The following is a 17,535-nucleotide window of genomic DNA, read 5'->3' on the forward strand; positions in this document are numbered from 1 at the left end:
ACATTACGACAGACAGTGTCCCCTTTTTTTACACATTACAGCAGACAGCATCCCCTTTTTTACACATTATGGCAGACAGCATCCCCTTTTTACACATTACGGCAAACAGCGTCCCCCTTTTTACACATAACGGCAGACAGCGTCCCCTTTTTTACACATTACGGCAGACAGCGTCCCCTTTTTTACACATTATGGCAGACAGCGTCCCCTTTTTTACACATTACGGCACACAGCGCCCCCTTTTTTACACATTACGGCAGACAGCGCCCCCTTTTTACACATTACAGCAGACAGCATCCCCTTTTTTACACATTACGGCAGACAGAGTCCCCTTTTTTACATATTACGGCAGACAGAGTCCCCTTTTTTACACATTACGGCAGACAGCGTCCACCTTTTACACGTTACAGCAGGATAGGTCCCCTTTTACACATTATGGCAGGCAGAGTCCCCCTTTAACACAGTTCGGCAGGCAGATTCTCCCCCCACCCTTAGAGTGTAGTGTAGTGAAGTGTACTGTGGTGTAGTGTACTGTGGTGAAGTGTAGTGTAATATACTGTAGTGTAGTGTACTGTAGTGAAGTGTAATGTAATATAGTGTAGTGTAGTATAGTGTAGTGTAGTGTCTGTGTAGGCACTTACGTGCTGTTACCGGCTCCTGACTCCTCCTGTCCACTTCACAGAACTCAGCTGCAGCGCTGCCGGGACCTCAGCAGCAGCGGTGGCGGCTTAAACTGTACACAGGCGGGCGGCTTCACCGGGACACGGGCGGGTGGCAGCTTCAGCAGCAGGACACAGTCGTGTGGGTGGCAGCAGCTACAGCCGGATGCAGGCAGTGCCGCCGTCAGTGGGACGCAGGCGGCGCCGCCACCTAAAACAGTGAATCTGCGGCCGTGCGGGTGCGATGCTCGATGGTGCGCCCTCAGTGCATTTGCGCTATGGGCAAGGCACCATCGGCACACACCTAGTTATGGCTCTGGGAAAGAGGGGAGGATTGGCAGTGGCAAGGCGGCTGAATCAGGAAGGTGTGATCTTGAAAGGGCCCCCGTCCCCCCTCTCTCTGTTGTCACTACAATTCTTCTTAGGGGAGAGTGAAAGTGAGAAACCGAGGTTAACAGGGGAAGAGAGAGAGAAGGAGGGAGAGGAGCAAGAAAGAGAGGAAGAAAGAGAGGGGGAGGGAGGGAATCAGGGATAGAAAGTGAGGGTTTCATTGGAAAAGATGGAATTAGAGAAAGAGAGAGAGGGTGTCAGGGAGAAATGGATGAGAGGGGAGAGAGAAGCAAGAGAGAGTGTCAGAATAGAGAGAGAGGAGCAAGATAGAGAGAGTATTATGGAGAGAAAGGCTAGGTCAGTCAGAGAGAGAAGGGGGGGGGGATAGGATCCACCATTAGACAGTTACCATTGCCAACAACAGCACACAGCCACAAGTCTCTGATGGGGCTGGCTCTTCACGGCATTAGGCTCCGCCCCCTAAATACCTGCGAATCGCGGCATTGTGTGTGTGTGGGGGGGGATTGGTTCCAGCATAGAAGTCGCCCCCCCCCACCCCGACTTGCGTGTATAGAGAGGGGAGGGACAAGACAGCCCACAGAGACCAATCATACCCAGGGGAGGATTGGGAAGGGGAAAGGTCCTCTCCTCTGGTGGACCGGATGGCCACTTCACGTCTTCACTAATTAAGTTCCGTCGGCCTGCCAGCGTGAGCGTACTAAATGAGTCAGGCTGACTCATTAGTACTTGGCTGCCTTGTATAATGCTGCGGGGACTTAACTGCAGCTTGCTCTGCCCCTGTTGTCTGTGCTGCAGCGTGATCGGAGCTGAGCTGAGAGCTCTGATCACAGCTGGTAGCCAAAGCGGAGCCGCCGTCCTCCCGTCAGCTGCACACATACCCAATCATCTGTCCGCTCGACCCAGCTACAACTTCAGTGAGAGAGGGGGGGAGTCGGCGCTCCTCTCCTCGGGCAGAGCTGGCAGACGGCAGGTACTGGCCATTCCAATTTGGGAGGAGGTGAGGTGGCCGTCCGGTCCGCCAGAGGAGAGAACCCTTCCCCTTCTCCATCCCGCTACAGTAAATGGCGGCGCTGGCTGGTGTGCGGTAGTGTTGAGTGGCCCAGCGGGTGCCTGCGGAGATTTTTCCGCCTCACAGCGAATGCGCTGTGTGCAGTGCCCCTCTTGCCCATACCTAGTTACGGCCCTGCTGTTGGGTCTGATGGTATCAACCTTCGACATGGTGGAATATGCGCAATTCATCTCCAGACCATTGCAGCACCTTATTCTTACCAAATGGAATGGAAATCATCAGACGATAAAAAAGCAGATGATAAAGTTTCCAGTAAACGTAAAAAGGTCTCTAGCGTGGTGGCTACAGACAGACCATTTAAACAAGTGGAGACCCTTTTGGATAAAAGAATGACAAGTTCTGACAACAGATGCCAGCCTTCAAGGCTGGGGTGCGGTACTCGGAAGCCTTTGGTTCCAGGGAAAATGGACCGCAAGGGAAAGTCGCCTGCCAATAAATCTGTTGGAAATAAGGGCCATTTACATGGCTCTAGTTCAGGCAAAGGACAGTCTGCAAGGAAGACCGGTCCAGATTCGCTCAGACAATGCAACAGCAGTAGCGTACCTCAATCATCAAGGAGGAACTCACAGCAAAAGTTTGATGGAGAAAGTAACTCCCATTCTAAGATGGGCAGAGCTCCATCTTCCAGCATTGTCAGCAGTGTTTGTCCCAGGGGTTCTGAACTGGGAAGCGGATTTTCTCAGTCGACACACTATTCAGGAAACCGAATGGGCATTACACCCAGAAGTGTTTCAGACACTAGTGAATAGATGGGGTCTACCAGAGATAGATCTCATGGCATCTCGTCTAAACAACAAAGTTCTGAGGTACGGATCGAGAACAAAGGATCCCGGAGCGGTCCTTTTAGACGCGCTGTCAGTAGAATGGAAATTTCGTCTGGCATATCTGTTCCCTCCAATATCTCTGTTACCCAGAGTAGTGAGAAAAATAAAGCAAGCAAAGGGAGCCATAATTCTAATAGCTCCAGCTTGGCCAAGAAGGCATTGGTACACAGATCTACTGAGAATGTCTATGGAAGCACCGATACTGCTCCCTCAACGTCCAGATCTGCTAATGCAGGGTCCTTGTTGCCACAGTCATCTGGATCGTCTGTCTTTGACGGCGTGGCTATTGAAACCTCTATCTTAGAAGCTAGAGGATTTTCAAAACAAGTAATCCAAACTATGCTTAGAGCAAGAAAGCCTTCTTCAGCTCGTGTGTATCATAGAATATGGCAAGCCTATATTCATTGGTGTACTGGAAAAAGTTTGAATCCAAGATCTTTTAAAGTATCCAGGATTTTGGATTTCCTTCAAGCAGGATTGGATAAAGGTTTGAAAGTTGCTTCCTTGAGAGTTCAAGTATCACCGTTAACTGTATGGTTTCAGCGAAAGATTGCTGATTTACAGAATGTACGTACTTTCTTTCAGGGAGTGGTACATATTCAACCTCCATTTGTTCCTCCTGCAGCTCCCTGGGATTTGAATTTAGTTCTTAAATTCCTCCAGGGTCCTCTGTTTGAACCACTTAAGAGAGCAGATCTTAAATGGTTAACGGCTAAAGTGCTTTTTTTACTGGCAATGGCTTCAGCCAGAAGAGTGTCAGATTTAGGAGCGTTATCGTGTAAGCCTCCTTTTCTAAGTTTTTTTCCAGACAGAGCAGTTCTCAGAACGAGATCTGGTTATCTTCCAAAGGTGGTTTCAAAATTTCACCTGAATGAAGAGATTGTAGTCCCAGCTTTTCAGGTATCGGGACTATCTGCGGGAGAAGCGTCGCTGGACGTAGTCCGAGCTTTAAGAATCTACATAGATCGTACTAGTGCCATCAGGAAAAGAGATTCTCTCTTCATCCTCTACGGATTTCATAGAAGAGGATGGCCTGCAAGTAAACAGACACTGGCGAGATGGCTCCGAATGGTAATATCAGAAGCTTATTCTCATGCAGATCTCCCTACTCCGGCTAATGTCTCTGCACACTCTACATGTAAGGTAGGTCCTTCATGGGCAGCACAACAGGGTGCTTCAGCAGAACAGATTTGTAAGGCAGCCACATGGTCTTCCATAAACACAGTTATTAGACATTATGCCTTGGATACTTTTGCCTCTCATGATGCAGACTTCGGGCAAAAGGTCCTCCTGTGTAATCAGGAGCGTCCCCACCACTAAAATTGGCTTTGGGAATTCCAATGTTATCCTGTGGATAATCCTGTGGACCCAGCCAGAGAAATAGACGTTATGGTAAGAACTTACCATTGATAACGTGATTTCTCTTATGTCCACATGTATCCACAGGGATCCCACCCTGACGCACCTGATTTGAGGATCTTGACAATCACTAAACCTCTTCCCTCTTGTATGGAAGGGTGTACATGTGTGTTCTTATCGCCTGATGCTCCTGCCTAAATTACTGTGGAAAGAACTGATTTGACTGAGTCAGTGGGTGGGACTATATGGTGAAGCCCAGATGCATCCTGGGAGGCCAGAAAGCTTGTGACCATGTTGGTGCCATTTCCGCTGTCGCTCAACCATATCCCAATGTTATCCTGTGGAAACCTGTGGACATAAGAGAAATCACGTTATTAACGGTAAGTTCTTACCATAACGTCTATTTTTGAAACCTTGATTAAGAGCAGAAGGGCACGTGACTATGATGGGCACAATCACTAATTTAAGCCCCAAAAAGTGTAGTGTAAATTAAACTATAACCACAACCCAGAGTTATTGTCCTGCTGTGGGATCAGTACACATACTGTATATGTTTATAAACTATAATATATAATTGGATACAAAAATTGTACTTTGTTTCAGAGTTTCAGTATGTGTAGTGAGTTGCTTAGTGTTTTTTTGTTTTTGTTTTACATTTTAATTACAACACGTGATTTTTGTAACAGTGTCTTAAATGTCCATCTTTGGCAACCTCACATGTGTGGGAGTGGGTCTTGGGTAACTTCTAGGTACAGTACAGTATGTTTCTATTTCTAAATTGGAAACTAATGGATGAAAAGATGTGAAGTTTTCTAGTTATGTCTTAATACAAAATGTGTCCCCATTGTGGTACACTTATCTCCCCATTGTGTTACACTTATCTCCCCATTGTGTTACACTTAAAGGTGAAGTCATAACTAGGCAATGCAGCAAGTGCTACTGCACGTGGCACTGGAATACAGGGGGTTGTCTGCTATTTTTCACACTTTTTTCCTCAGCCTCACTGTGCTTCCGTTGGCTGACCCCATCCTTGATGTGTGTTCCTCTCCTACCGTCCCCTCACTCTCCACACCCCTACCTACCTTTTTGCACCTCTCACCGAACCCTCTATAATGGTTGGGAACAGGGACGGACTTTTCCGGCTCTGGCCTCTGTACGCGCGCCGAAGGGGCGCGCGTGACTACAAAGGGGCACGAGTGACTACAAAGGGGCGAGTGGACACTGCAAATGGTGCGTGCTGCAAATAAGGGGTCATAAACTTGTGGCATGCCCCCATATTGCTTAGCAATGGGCACTACTGGCGGCGGCAGTAGGGGACAAACCAGAGAGCTAGGAGCTGCGCGTGGCCTTCCCAGCTCTCTGTGGACCGGATCGGCCTACCAGCCCATCGGCCCTTTTGGCAATTGCCAGAAGTGAAAAAACACTGGTTGTTGATCCTGCACAGAACTAGATTCAAAGATACAGAAAATTATATAGGAGCCAGGAATGGACGATAATATATTGAAAATCCCTATCTGTCCGTATGGCGGTGCGCCCAGGGTCATAGAAAGCAAGCAAAAAATGTATCTACAGAGAGAAAAAGTATGACTCTGGTTTGGGCGCACTCTTAATATTATTTAATTTTAAATTATGATCAAATGAGAAATGAGCCTAAAGCTTGATATTGACGTCTAAGGCTTGTACTCTACACCACATTAGAAAACTCAAAACAGGATATATACTGCATGAATGACCTTATTTATATAATGAAAAATGTATCTGGAAGGAACACCATTCTATGTTATAAAATAATGTGTGGAATGTTCAGATCTTAATTATACCTGGATAATTGCATAATGGAAGGTAGCTACTTCACAAACTACCTCCGTCTGCCAAGAATCTGTACAAACTTTGTTTGTATTAATGCGGCCCTGAATAGGGTTGGATTAGTGAATGAGAGAGCCCACACACTGTGAAATGATATCTAGTGGTTTGCCACTGTCTTTGATAGGTAAATCTTTAGAGGATTAGGAAAATAGTTGGAATCAGTAAAGTAGTGATACTGCTGTTGGCGTTATTGCCATAGGTAGATCTTCCTACTTCACCGGGTATTCCCTAGTAGTCACCCGTCTAGGTACTGACCCAGCCCACCTCCGTTTAGCTTCCAAGATCGGACGAGATTGGGCGTGAACGGAGGGGTATGGTCGTAGAGAGAACTTGCCCTACTTCGCCAATGAGAGTGCACCGAAACGGAAGGATGGATTCCTTCTCGGGAGAGAATAAGATGAGATTGTAGGATGATAGAATGTATATCAATGGATAATTAGGTGTGAATCTGCTGTCCACGTTAGACTGGCGGGACGTGTACCCTGGGGGACTAGTCCGCCTGAATCGTGGATGAGAGTTCACGGAAGGAAGGAAAGTGGGAACGTAGTAAAAGAGTTACAAAGTCATAGAGGACACATAGTTTGAAGTTCTTGATTTCCTTACGGTCACCTGTTTGATTTCAATTGAATATGAATCTTAGTGATGGTGAACAGTATCATGCAGATATCACAAAAACGAAGGAAGTGCCGAAAAATATAAACATGATGTCCATACAATGCCACATTTGTATATTCAAATGTTTGGTGCTAGTATGCTGGGTATTGGATTAAGTATTTTTGACACATCCTATCTAAGAACATCTGAGTAGTCACTTCTGACAGTGGCAAAGTATTTACGCGAAAGATATAAGCAGATATGTCAAGCTCCCTCTCTAGGAGCATGAGATATATAAATGGCAACAATGATTTCTGAAGTATATCCAGTTATTGGCTAAGGCGTAGGGGTTTGCCCCCACTGAGACAGAGATTTTATGTGGATTTTATAAGCCTGTGAGCAGGCAATACAGAAAATTGGGCTGATGCAGAAATGTTTAAACAGGGGTGGGCAAAGGATATCACCCAGAAAATTGCCAGAAGTGCCAGATGAGTGTCACAACTGAGGGTTTTGGCTGACAAGAGAAAGCCTCAGTTGTAGGGGCTGCGAGGAACTTAAACCGGGGAGGTTTAATCAGACCCCTGGACATGTAAGTGTTAAAAGGAAACCCGAAGGTGTGACCATGACAACCAGGTAAAAGTAAAAATAAAAGTTTATTAACAGACTCCGTGTAAACAAACAGCATTCAAGGTAAATAATGGCAATGATAAATAATATGATTCCTGGAGCACTCTGACCATGAAATGGTTACACAGGACACTGGTAGGTAAGAACAGCTGTTACAGTCCTTAGATAGAATAACCTTACCAGGCCTGGCTGTAGTAGTGAAGATATCCAAGGAACATGCCAGTAGATGGAACAGATGAAGTTGGTAACTTGAATCAGCTGTTGTAATTGCTGGATGGAACCAGTCAGGTGGTAAGACACGGAGTGGATGCGGAATGGAATCAGCCAGATGATAAAGTCACTGAATGAATGCTGGGTGGAACCAGCCAGGTGATGAAACACGGAGTGAATATAGTAAGATGCTAGGGAGCGTGGAAACAGAGGAATTGAAGGATGATTACCGGTGGTAGTGGATACTGCTGGAAGCAGATGAAATAGCTGGAAGCTGGAAACTAAATCAGCCACAGAGGACTGCAGAGTCAGGCTGCACCGCAGGATGGTAGGCAGGTGCGGGTCTCTTTGGTGGATGCTGGAGACAGGAGCTGGAACCTGGAAACACAACCACAGGAGAGAGACTGGAACAAGGTATGACAAACAAAGCACTGACCATTTCCTGGCCCAGGCACAGGATACTTATACCTGCAGCAATGCAGGTATTGGCTGGGCAATTATGCAGATTTCCAGGCAGTGGATTGGAGGAACTGAAGCATGTGATTAGATCCAACATGGCTGCACCCATGTTAGAACTTGGAGGGAAAACTGGCTTGGGAAACCATTTGGAAACATAACTGTAATGGCGGCGCCGGCCACAGAGGACAGGAGACGCCAGACTGACAAATGTATGCTGAGACTCGTAGATGACAACGGAGGCCGCGGCAGGCATGGAACACCACACTGACAACCTGCACCTATAACACAGGAGCGGCGGCGGAGGCCGCGGAGAACGGGAGACGCCATGCAGGATTCAAACATGGCGCCGCTGTGACAGCATCTCAGCGTGACAGGAGGAATGTGCAGTATGTGGACATAGATGAGATTCGGCCTTGGAACGCTGAGCGAGCCTCAGGAGACATCTGAAAGGCAGGTAATGGCGTCCAGATACCCGGATCGTGACAGCACCCCCCCTTTAGGAGTGGCCCCAGGACGCTTCTTAGGCTTTAGAGGAAACTTCGAGTGGAAATTCCGGACCAAGGCAGGAGCATGGACATCAGACGCATTGGTCCAAGAGCGTTCTTCAGGACCATAGCCCTTCCAGTCAATAAGATACTGACCATAACGGAAACGTGAGTCCAGAATCTTGGCCACCTCATACTCGATTCCCCGCTGAGTCTGAACTTTAGGAGTTGGAGGAAGTGCAGAATGAAACCGATTGAGGATCAGCAGTTTCAACAGGGAAACATGGAATGTCCTGGGTATTTTCAAGAAGGGAGGTAACTGGAGTCTGTAAGCAGCAGGATTGATGACTTGTTCAATTTTAAAAGGACCGATGTAACGAGGAGCAAATTTCATGCTGGGAACTCTCAATCTCAAATTCTTCGTGGACAACCATACTCGATCACCCACCTTGAGAGCAGGAACCGCTCTACGCTTCCTATCGGCAAACTTCTTGTACCTAAATGAGGCTTTAAGCAGGGCTGCGCGGACATTCTTCCAGTTGTTTGAAAACTGACGCAAGGTGACATCCACTGCTGGAACAGAAGTTGCTGGAAACGGTTGGAATTCTGGAACCTTAGGGTGAAATCCATAGTTGATGAAGAATGGTGTTGAGGAGGATGAGGAATGGTATTGATTGTTGTGGCTAAACTCGGCCCAAGGAAGGAGTTGAACCCAGTCATCTTGGGAGGAAGACACATAAATGCGGAGGAAGGCCTCCAAGTCCTGATTCACCCTCTCAGTTTGACCATTGGTCTGAGGATGGTAAGCTGTAGAAAACTTTAACTTGACTTGGAGGGCTTGACACAAACTTCGCCAAAATTTGGCTACAAATTGTACTCCACGATCGGAGATGATCTCTTCAGGAAGACCGTGAAGTCGGAAGATCTCTTGGATAAACACTTGGGCCAACTTGGAAGCTGACGGGAGACCGATGAGGGGTATGAAATGTGCCATCTTGGTGAACCGGTCAACTACCACCCAGATGGTATTAAACTTATTGCATATAGGCAGATCTGTAACAAAGTCCATCGACAAATGGGTCCACGGTCGACGGTCGACTGGGAACAGATGATGGAACCAGTTGCCCCGCAGGAGACTGGCGGGGAACTTTGTGTTGGGCACACTTTGGGCAAGAGGCAATAAACTCCTTGACGTCCTTCTTCAGAGTTGGCCACCAGTAGGATCTAGAGATAAACTCAAGGGTTTTCTGAATGCCTGTATGTCCGGCAAAATGGGAAGCATGGGCCGAATGCATGAGCTTCTTCCTTAACACCGGCTTCACAAAACTTTTCCCTGGTGGGGGCGTAGAGTCTATCCCTACCGTGGAGAATGCCAACGGATTAATAATAGGATGCTTGTCTGAAGACTCTGGCTCGTTTTCTTGCTCCCAAGAGCGGGAAAGGGCATCGGCCTTGCGATTCTGAGAGTCCGGACAGAACTGGAGTTTAAAGTCGAACCTGGAAAAGAAAAGTGCCCATCTGGCCTGACGGGGGTTAAGACATTGTGCGCCTTTCAGGTATAAAAGATTCTTGTGGTCGGTAAGTATCGTGATTGAATGAGAAGCTCCCTCCAACAGATATCTCCACTCCTCAAGAGCGAGCTTGATGGCTAGCAACTCCTGGTCGCCAATGGCATAGTTGCGCTCAGCTGGGGAGAACTTCCGGGAGAAGAAACTGCAGGGATGTAGATGGCCATCTTTAGCCCTCTGGGATAACACCGCTCCTACTCCAACGGAGGAGGCATCCACCTCTAAGATGAAAGGAGAGTCGGTGTCAGGCTGTTTCAGAACTGGTGCAGAGACGAAACGTTGTTTTAGAAGATGAAAAGCTTGTGTAGCTTCTTCAGACCACTTGGACGGGTTAGCACCCTTCTTGGTTAATGCAGTGATAGGCGCCACAATGGTGGAAAAGTCTCGTATGAACTTTCTGTAATAATTGGCGAACCCTAAGAACCTCTGGACCCCTTTGAGGGTTAAGGGTATCGGCCAATTCTGGATTGCTTGTAGTTTCTCAGGATCCATCTCTAGTCCGGAACCGGACACAATGTAACCTAGGAACGGAATGGATTTAACTTCAAAGACACATTTCTCCAATTTGCAATAGAGATTATTGACACGGAGACGGGACAGAACCTCCTTTACCCAGAAACGATGTTCCTCTAGATTATTGGCAAAGATGAGGATATCATCTAGATAAACCACGACATGATGGTATAAGATGTCTCTGAAGATCTCATTCACGAAATGCTGGAAGACAGCTGGAGCGTTGCTCAATCCGAAGGGCATGACGAGGTACTCATAATGTCCATCACGAGTGTTAAAAGAGGTCTTCCACTCGTCACCCTCACGGTTTCGGATGAGATTGTAGGCACCCCTCAAATCCAACTTTGTAAAGATGGTTGCTCCGCTGACTCTATCGAAGAGCTCTGTAATCAAAGGTAAAGGATACCGGTTCTTGATAGTAATGTCGTTCAGACCTCTGTAATCGATGCACGGTCGCAGACCACCGTCCTTCTTCTTAACGAAGAAGAAGCCTGCGCCAGCTGGAGAAGAAGAAGGTCGGATAAAACCTTTCGCCAGGTTCTCTTTGATGTACTACTCCATGGAGTGCGTCTCAGGCAGAGACAACGGGTAAGTTCGGCCTCGAGGTGGAACCTTCCCTGGAATGAGATCAATTGGGCAGTCCCAATCTCTATGAGGAGGAAGGATATCAGCAGAAGCCTTACTGAACACGTCCATGTAGTCTTGATATGGAGGAGGTGGAACATCAGATGACCTGGGGAAAGAAGAACAAACAGGAAGCACTTTGGACAAACAAGTCTTAGCACAGGAGGGACCCCATGCTAGTATGTGCGTAGTCGTCCAGTCAATCGACGGATTGTGGAGACGGAGCCATGGAAGGCCCAAAACCACTGGATGTGTGGCTCTTGGAATCACTAGGAAGGAAATAAATTCTGCATGAAGAACTCCCACTCTCAGACGAACTCGTAGAGTCCTTAGAGAAATAACTGCGTCAAAAATCTTGCTGCCATCTACTGCAGTTAAGGAGATGGACGAAGGAAGTCTCTCGGTGGGTAGGGACCACCGTTTAACATAAGCTTCGGTTATGAAATTCCCAGCTGCTCCAGAATCAAGGAGGGCAATGACGTTCCTGTAACGTTGAGCAATTTGGAGCGAGACTGGGAGATTACAATCATGAGGAGATGGAGAGGAGATCATTACTCCTAGCCGGCCCTCTCCTTGGCGAGCTAAGATTTGGAGTTTCCCGGACGTTTGGGACAGGCATTGATAATGTGAGACGGAGCTGCACAATAGAGACAGAGAGACTCAGAGAGACGTCTTCGGCGCTCAGCGGGAAATAGACGGGAACGGCCAATTTGCATGGGCTCATCCTTGGATGGAGACGGTTGACAAAGAGGAGGAGCAGAAGATTTTGGAGCAGACGATCTTCCTCGCTCGGTTGCTCTCTCTCTGAAACGTAGATCAACCTTCGTGCAAAGAGAAATTAGCTCATCCAACTTAGAGGGCAAGTCTCTGGTAGCTAACTCATCCTTGATGCGTTCTGATAAGCCATGCCAGAATGCAGCATACAGGGCCTCGTCGTTCCATGCCAGTTCGGATGCCAGGATTTTGAACTGTATGAGATACTGTCCCACAGTACGTGTTCCCTGGCGTAAACGGAGAATCTCATATGAAGCAGAGGTTACCCGGCCTGGCTCGTCAAAGATGCGCCTGAATGTTGCCACAAAGTCCGTACAGGAGGACAGCAGGGGATCAGACTTCTCCCATAAAGGTGATGCCCAGTCAAGGGCTGAGCCGCTGAGAAGGGAAATGATATAGGCAATTTTAGTACGGTCGCTGGGGAAATTGCCAGGCTGAAGCTCAAAGTGGATTTCGCATTGGTTAAGAAATCCCTTGCAAAACCTTGGAGATCCGTCAAACTTTGCTGGCGTTGGAAGATAAAGACGTGGAATGGAAATGGGTAAGGTGGGTGGGGTTACAGCTGGTGTCACTGTAGTGGACGTACCGGACGTGCCAGGTCCACGGAGGATCGTTTGAATCCAATCCAGCCGCGTAGAGAGATCCTGGAGACAGCGGATGATGTGGCCTTGTGCAGCCTCCTGATGTTCGAGTCTGGCTGCCAGTTCCTGCATCGGCCTAGCCGCTTGATCCTGGTCTCCGGCTGGATTCATATAGTCAGTGCTTACTGTCACAACTGAGGGTTTTGGCTGACAAGAGAAAGCCTCAGTTGTAGGGGCTGCGAGGAACTTAAACCGGGGAGGTTTAATCAGACCCCTGGACATGTAAGTGTTAAAAGGAAACTCGAAGGTGTGACCATGACAACCAGGTAAAAGTCAAAATAAAAGTTTATTAACAGACTCCGTGTAAACAAACAGCATTCAAAGTAAATAATGGCAATGATAAATAATATGATTCCTGGAGCACTTTGACCATGAAATGGTTACACAGGACACTGGTAGGTAAGAACAGCTGTTACAGTCCTTAGATAGAATAACCTTACCAGGCCTGGCTGTAGTAGTGAAGATATCCAAGGAACATGCCAGTAGATGGAACAGATGAAGTTGGTAACTTGAATCAGCTGTTGTAATTGCTGGATGGAACCAGCCAGGTGGTAAGACACGAAGTGGATGCGGAATGGAATCAGCCAGATGATAAAGTCACTGAATGAATGCTGGGTGGAACCAGCCAGGTGATGAAACACGGAGTGAATATAGTAAGATGCTAGGGAGCGTGGAAACAGAGGAATTGAAGGATGATTACCGGTGGTAGTGGATACTGCTGGAAGCAGATGAAATAGCTGGAAGCTGGAAACTGGATCAGCCACAGAGGACTGCAGAGTCAGGCTGCACCGCAGGATGGTAGGCAGGTGCGGGTCTCTTTGGTGGATGCTGGAGACAGGAGCTGGAACCTGGAAACACAACCACAGGAGAGAGACTGGAACAAGGTATGACAAACAAAGCACTGACCATTTCCTGGCCCAGGCACAGGATACTTATACCTGCAGCAATGCAGGTATTGGCTGGGCAATTATGCAGATTTCCAGGCAGTGGATTGGAGGAACTGAAGCATGTGATTAGATCCAACATGGCTGCGCCCATGTTAGAACTTGGAGGGAAAACTGGCTTGGGAAACCATGTGGACTGGAAACATAACTGTAATGGCAGCGCCGGCCACAGAGGACAGGAGACGCCAGACTGACAAATGTATGCTGAGACTCGTGGATGACAACGGAGGCCGCGGCAGGCATGGAACACCACACTGATAACCTGCACCTATAACACAGGAGCGGCGGCGGAGGCCGCGGAGAACGGGAGATGCAGGATTCAAACATGGCGCCGCTGTGACAGCATCTCAGCGTGACAGGAGGAATGTGCAGTATGTGGACATTGATGAGATCCGGCCTTGGAACGCTGAGCGAGCCTCAGGAGACATCTGAAAGGCAGGTAATGGCGTCCAGATACCCGGATCGTGACAATGAGCAGTCAGGCCCAAGTTGGGATCGATATTGGACAATCTATGAGAGACGCAGCCTTCTCTCTATGGGGTCTATGTACTAATTCTTGGAGAGAGATAAAAGGAGTGAGATAAAGGGGTAGATGTATGAAGGCTCAATATGGGGAAGAAGTGGTATCAGCACCATTATGTGCGCTGCTACCGCTTCTCCTCATGTATGAAGGAGGAGATGAGTGCAAGGTGACAGGGGTGATAAGTGCCCCTGTCTATATTGGCACTGCTATATAGAAGAGAGCTTGCCGATATGCAGGGCAATATAAGAATGGTCAGTTTCACTGACTGTTCCGACACTTGCAGCTATCGATTTCAACAGCTGCAGGTGGCATTGTCCACACCACAGCACGGACATTTTATGCAAAACAGCTTGTTCAGTATAAATTAAAATGTGACACTTTGAAAATAAATTAGAATATTCATATTGGAATGAAAAGAGGTAATATAAAAAGTGTGCTAGATTCAATATAAATCTATAATCATCAAACGCAATTCAGAATCTCTGAGACAAACATCAAATGCAATGACAGTAAAGCTATTAATATATTACTATCTCTGATGATGACTTTATTGCTATGGGTATTATATGTCACATGAAGAATAGAGCATAAAGTAATTATCCACACACACTGTGAATGCATTGCCACCAAGTGCATGTGAAGTCATTTCTGCCCAGAGGCCATGCATGGAGATAAAACACACCATTAAGTTCAATACATTTGAAATGGTAAAATACTGACATGATTTTTGAGCTCAGTTTAGTTGTAAGGCAGGGCCTAATGGAGACCACGGGCCACATGCATACTGTAGCTGACAGGACTTATGCCCCGCAATAATGCCCATATGCAAAGCAGCAGCATTAGTATATGTACCTGGGTTATGCAGGGCATACTAGACACCACATTCACTTATGTCTGACTTCAGCTGATACTTTTAACCATGTTTTTTAATTTGTAATAAAACAAAATTGCCTTCAACCTTTATACACCAATAAAGCCAAGAGTGGGCATGGGGGACAAATCTGGGGAGGCAAAAAAAATATAGAATAGTACAGGGGTGTCAGCAGCTGCACAAGGGGACATTTGTCTCTCTCAGTAGCACTGCACAGGGGGACAATGTCCTCCGTAGCAGCTGACCTGGGCCCCTTGTAAAAGCTTGGGCCCAGGTAATTAGTAGCCACTAACCCCCCTCTTGGTGCCTCTGTTTGCAACTGCAAATGGTATGACTCTGCATATCCCAAATGTATGTATCCTTAGATCCAGAACATGCGTAGTGTAAAAGCAGGCAAGATATAAGAGTACCAAAAAGATGTCTCTGTCTTCTGCCTGCAATCTCTAAAGCAAGCTTGGTTACCGGCACATCCATAAGCTCCTATCATGGCACTAGAAGACACAGAAATTACTAAGAATAAAAGTCACTTATAGTTTTGTGTCTTTAGATTTCATCACATGTAGCTGCTGATAACTGCTTCTCTTCATCTGAAGAGAGCGAAGCGGGAAGTGATCTCTGTCACAATGTACATTTGTCAATAAAGATCATACAAATAAAAATCCCATTCAGCAGCTGCACGTAAGACAAGTGAGTCTCCTATCGCACATGCGCCATTTGCCAATACTGCCCATGCCCTGAAACATTCAAGACATGCTATGCATTTATGCTGAATTCGCCAACGGGGTGACTTCATGTGCCCACCTCGACACACCTCTAAACATCACAGTAACTCAGGGGTGGATTGGTATCGAAAAACCAGCCCGGGAAATTTATGGACGCAGCCCTAATGGGGCGGAGTCTGTTGAGGGGGAGGGGTCTGTTAAGAGGGTGGGGTCGCTCCTCAGAGGTCCTGATTCTGAGATAGACACAGTTGGGGCCTTCTTTGCTTTACATTATGTTACTGTTTACCTGTGGCTTTATGCATATACTGCTACAATGCCCTTCCCTGATGTACATCCGTACGTCTAAATATACAAGGACTGACATGCCCACTGTCAGTGTCTACTTCTGATTTTATTGATTTTTCATTCTACAAACCCCTTTTTTTTTAACCTAGTATGTTTCATAGTACAAGGAGGTGAAGCACACACTACATACAAAACAGTACAGGAAGAGAGCACACACAAATAGTGAAACACAGACACAGGGGACCAGCGTAGCAGAATCTCACCCTGTGGCCAATCCTCCCCTGATTACATACATAGCCACCACATTATTACAGGAATTGCACCACATTACAGGAATAGCACCACATTACACGAATAGCACCTCATCACACATATAACACTGCATTACATGTATAGCATCGCACTACACGTATAGCACCGTATTACACAAATAGCACCACAATATGTGTATAGCACCGCACTACACGTAGAGCACTGCGTGGCCGTTTTCTGGGAGTGTGCGGAAAAACGCAGGCGTGTCAGGGAAAAACGCGGGAGTGTCTGGCCGAACGCAGGGCGTGTTTGTGACGTCAAACCAGGAACTAAATGGACTGAGCTGATCGCAATCTGTGAGTAGGTCTGGAGCTACTCAGAAACTGCAAATAATTATTTATTAGCAGTTCTGCTAATCTTTCGTTCGCACTTCTGCTAAGCTAAGATACACTCCCAGAGGGCGGCGGCTTAGCGTGTGCAATGCTGCTAACATCTGCTAGCGAGCGAACAACTCGGAATGACCCCCATAGAGCACTTAAACCTATCTCTGACATAGAACTGTGTGTTTAATGGCATGTACTGTTATACATCTCTCCTGGCATTATCCATTCTTATAACCTTGTGTATGACAATATTTCAGTTTCAATGATGTCATGAATCTTTACAGAACTCACATGCTGTGAATTGACCTCATATGCACTTTCCCACCTGCAGCTGGAGGCCCACTGTGGGGAATTGCAAAATCCACATACTTTAGTTATATATCATTTTTGGTTCTATAAAAAGACTAATCTCTCTGCCTGTGATTTACATGGTAGAACACTTTGTGCTGATATATAATTAAGAGGGATACGTACGATATACCAGCGGACGGGATGCCGGCTGTAATGATGCAGACGGCGGGATCCCATCCGCCAGAATGTCGGTAGCGGGGCGAGCACTAGAAAGCCACTTGCGGGCTCGCTGCGCTCACCATGCTGTGCTCGCCACGCTGCAGACACAGTGCTTTACTGCGCTCACCACAGGTTATATTCTCCCTCTATGGGTGTCACGGACACCCACAGAGGGAGAATAGCCTGTGTTGCTGGTATTCCGGCTGCGGCATTTCACTGCATGTCGGGATTCCCGCGTCGGTATTGTGACTGGCGGGATCCCGGCTGGCGGTATTTTAACTGCTTCCCAATTAAACATGAGAGGCTTACCAACCTCAGCCAATATATATATAAGAATTAGCAAACATGTTTGCAAAGTAGAATTGTTATTTTAAGACATAGTTGTTGACTTCCTGGCTGCCCCCTGCGGGAGGGGGCAGCCA

At 47.1% G+C, this 17,535-nt stretch overlaps 1 protein-coding gene and 1 pseudogene across 2 annotated transcripts in view; both read right to left on the reverse strand.

Moving 5' to 3' along the window:
• PEX5L (peroxisomal biogenesis factor 5 like) overlaps positions 1 to 17,535 on the reverse strand; it is a 519,042-nt gene that overhangs the window by 398,491 nt on the left and 103,016 nt on the right. The window lies entirely within an intron of this gene.
• Positions 6,335 to 6,453, reverse strand: LOC134912582 (5S ribosomal RNA; annotated as a pseudogene).

This window comes from Pseudophryne corroboree, chromosome 4 (assembly GCF_028390025.1).
Source record: "Pseudophryne corroboree isolate aPseCor3 chromosome 4, aPseCor3.hap2, whole genome shotgun sequence".
Lineage (NCBI taxonomy): Eukaryota > Metazoa > Chordata > Amphibia > Anura > Myobatrachidae > Pseudophryne > Pseudophryne corroboree.